Below are 4069 nucleotides of genomic sequence, written 5' to 3'. Positions count from 1 at the left end.
ATGTAAGTGATATGGCTTCAAATGCAGGCGAAACAATCGAGTTAGCTTCAAATCATTGCGAAGTGGAACGCTTAGCTTCAAATACATGAGAAACAAATGGTTTAGCTTCAAATACTTGTGATATACATGATTCAGCTTCAACTGCATGCGAAACAAAAGAGTTAGCTTCAAAACCAAGCGAAACACATCATTTAGCTTCAAATTCATGCGAATCACATGGTTTAGCTCAATATTCATTCGAAACAGATGGTTTATATTCAGATACTTGTGATAAACATGATTTAGCTTCAACTGCATGCGAAACAAACGAGTTAGCTTCAAATCCAAGCGACACATGATTTACATTCAAATCAATGCGAAATAGAAGGCTTAGCTTCAAATCAATGCGACGTAGAAGGCTTATCATCAAATCAATGTGAAACAAGTGGTTTAGCTTCAAATACTTGTGATATACATGATTTAACTTCAACTGCATGCGAAACAAACGAGTTAGCTTCAAATCCAAGCGAAACACATGATTTATCTTCAAATCAATGCGAAGTTGAAGGCATTGCTTCAAATCCATGCGAAGCGAATGGTTTAGCTCTAAATACTTGTGATATACGTGATTTATCTCCAAATACAGGCGAAAAAAACGAGTTAGCTTCAAATCCAAGCGAAACACATTATTTAGGTTCAAATCAATGCGAAATAGACCGCTTAGCTTCAAATACATGAGAAACAAATGATTTTTCTTCAGATAATTGCGATATAAGTGATATAGATTCAAATGCAGTCGAATCAATCGAGTTAGCTTCAAATTAATGCGAAGTAGGAGGCATATCTTCAAATCCATACGAAACAAATGGTTTAGCTTCAAATACTTGTGATATACATGATTTAACTTCAAATGCAGGCGAAACAAACGAGTTAGCTCCAAATCCATGAGAAACATATGATTTAGCTTCAAATCAATGCGAAATAGACGGCTTAGTTTCAAATACATGAGAAGCAAATGATTTATCTTCAGATAATTGCGATATAAGTGATACAGCTTCAAATCCATGCGAAACACATGATTTAGCTTCAAATTCACGCGAGTCACATGGATTAGCTTCATAGCCTTTATATTCTTGCGAAACAGATGGATTAGATCCAGATACTTGTGATGTACATGTTTTAGCTTCAACTGCATGCGAAACAAACGTGTTAGATTCAAATCCAAGCGAAACACATGATTTATCTTCAAATCAATGCGAAATTGAAGGCTTTGCTTCAAATCCATGCGAAGCGATTGGTTTAGCTTCAAATTCTTGTGATATAAATGATTTATCTTCAAATACAGGCGAAGAAAACGAGTTAGCTTCAATTCCATGCGAAACATATGATTTAACTTCAAGTCAATGCGAAGTTGAAGGCTTTGCTTCAAATCCACGCGATGCGAATGGTTTAGCTTCAAATACTTGTGATATACATGATTTATCTTCAAATACAGGCGAAAAAAACGAGTTAGCTTCAAATCCATGTGAAACATATGATTTAGCTTCAAATAAATGCGAAATAGAAGGCTTAGCTTCAAATTCATGCAATAGAAATGGTTTAGCTTCAAATACTTGTGATATACATGAGTCAGCTTCAACTGCATGCGAAACAAACGAGTTAGCTTCAAAACCAATCGAAACACATGATTTAGCTTCAAATCAATGCGAAGTAGAAGGCTTAGCTTCAAATTCATGCGATAGAAATGGTTTAGCTTCAAATACTTGTGATATACACGATTTATCTTCAAATACAGGCGAAACAAACGAGTTAGCTTCAAATCCATGCGAAACATATGATTTAGCTCCAAATAAATGCGAAATAGACGGCATAGCTTCAAATACATGAGAAGCAAATGATTTATCTTCAGATAATTGCGATATAAGTGATATAGATTCAAATGCAGTCGAATCAATCGAGTTAGCTTCAAATTAATGCGAAGTAGGAGGCTTATCTTCAAATCCATGCGAATCAAATGGTTTAGCTTAAAATACTTGTGATATACATGATTTAGATTCAACTGCATGCGTAACAAACGACTTAGCTTCAAAACCAAGCAAAACACAAGATTTAGCTTCAAATCAATGCGAAGTAGAAGGCTTAGCTTCAAATTCATGCGAAAGAAATGGTTTAGCTACAAATACTTGTGATATACATGATTCAGCTTCAACTGCATGCGAAAAAGGCGAGTTAGCTTCAAAACCAAGCAAAACACATGATTTAGATTCAAATCAATGCGAAGTAGAAGGCTTAGCTTCGAATTCATGCGAAACAAATGGTTTAGCTTCAAATACTTGTGATATACATGATTCAGCTTCAAATGCAGGCGAAACAAACGAGTTAGCTTCAAATCCATGCGAAAAACGTGATTTAGCTTCAAATCAATGCGAAGTACAAGGCTTATCTTCAAATACGTGAGAAACAAATGATTTATCTTCAGATAATTGCGATGTAAGTGATATAGCTTCAAATGCAGGCGAAACAATCAAGTTAGCTTCAAAACAATGCGAAGTGGAACGCTTAACTTCAAATACATGAGAAACAAATGGTTTAGCTTCAAATACTTGTGATATACATGATTCAGCTTCAACTGCATGCGAAACAAACGAGTTAGCTTCAAAATCAAGCGAAACACATGATTTAGATTCAAATCAATGCGAAATAGAAGGCTTAGCTTCAAATCAATGCGACCTAGAAGGCTTATCATCAAATCAATGCGAAATAAATGGTTTAGCTTCAAATACTTGTGATATACATGATTTAGCTTCAACTGCATGCGAAACAAACGAGTTAGCTTCAAAACCAAGCGAAACATATGATTTAGCTTCAAATAAATGCGATATAGAGGGCTTAGCTTCAAATACATGAGAAGCAAATGATTTATCTTCAGATAATTGCGATATAAGTGATATAGATTCAAATGCAGCCGAATCAATCGAGTTAGCTTCAAATTAATGCGAAGTAGGAGGCTTATCTTCAAATCCATGCGAAACAAATTGTTTAGCTTCAAATTCTTGTGATATACATGATTCAGCTTCAACTGCATGCGAAACAAAAGAGTTAGCTTCAAAACCAAGCGAAACACATCATTTAGCTTCAAATTCATGCGAATCACATGGTTTAGCTCAATATTCATTCGAGACAGATGGTTTATATTCAGATACTTGTGATAAACATGATTTAGCTTCAACTGCATGCGAAACAAACGAGTTAGCTTCAAATCCAAGCGACACATGATTTACATTCAAATCAATGCGAAATAGAAGGCTTAGCTTCAAATCAATGCGACGTAGAAGGCTTATCATCAAATCAATGTGAAACAAGTGGTTTAGCTTCAAATACTTGTGATATACATGATTTAACTTCAACTGCATGCGAAACAAACGAGTTAGCTTCAAATCCAAGCGAAACACATGATTTATCTTCAAATCAATGCGAAGTTGAAGGCATTGCTTCAAATCCATGCGAAGCGAATGGTTTAGCTCTAAATACTTGTGATATACGTGATTTATCTCCAAATACAGGCGAAAAAAACGAGTTAGCTTCAAATCCAAGCGAAACACATTATTTAGGTTCAAATCAATGCGATATAGACCGCTTAGCTTCAAATACATGAGAAACAAATGATTTATCTTCAGATAATTGCGATATAAGTGATATAGATTCAAATGCAGTCGAATCAATCGAGTTAGCTTCAAAACCAAGCGAAACACATGGTTTAGATTCAAATCAATGCGAAGTAGAAGGCTTAGCTTCAAATTCATGCGAAACAAATGGTTTGGCTTCAAATACTTGTGATATACATGATGCAGCTTCAAATGCATGCGAAACAAACGCGTTAGCTTCAAAACCAAGCGAAACACATGATTTAGATTCAAATCAATGCGAAATAGAAGGCTTAGCTTCAAATCAATGCGACGTAGAAGGCTTATCATCAAATCAATGCGAAACAAATGGTTTAGCTTCAAATACTTGTGATATACATGATTTAGCTTCAACTGCATGCGTAACAAACGAGTTAGCTTCAATACCAAGCAAAACACATGATTTA

Source organism: Megalopta genalis, unplaced genomic scaffold (genome assembly GCF_051020955.1).
Source record: "Megalopta genalis isolate 19385.01 unplaced genomic scaffold, iyMegGena1_principal scaffold0271, whole genome shotgun sequence".
In the NCBI taxonomy this organism is placed as follows: domain Eukaryota; kingdom Metazoa; phylum Arthropoda; class Insecta; order Hymenoptera; family Halictidae; genus Megalopta; species Megalopta genalis.
The sequence above is the reverse complement of the archived record's forward strand: the minus strand, read 5'-3'. Positions refer to the sequence as shown.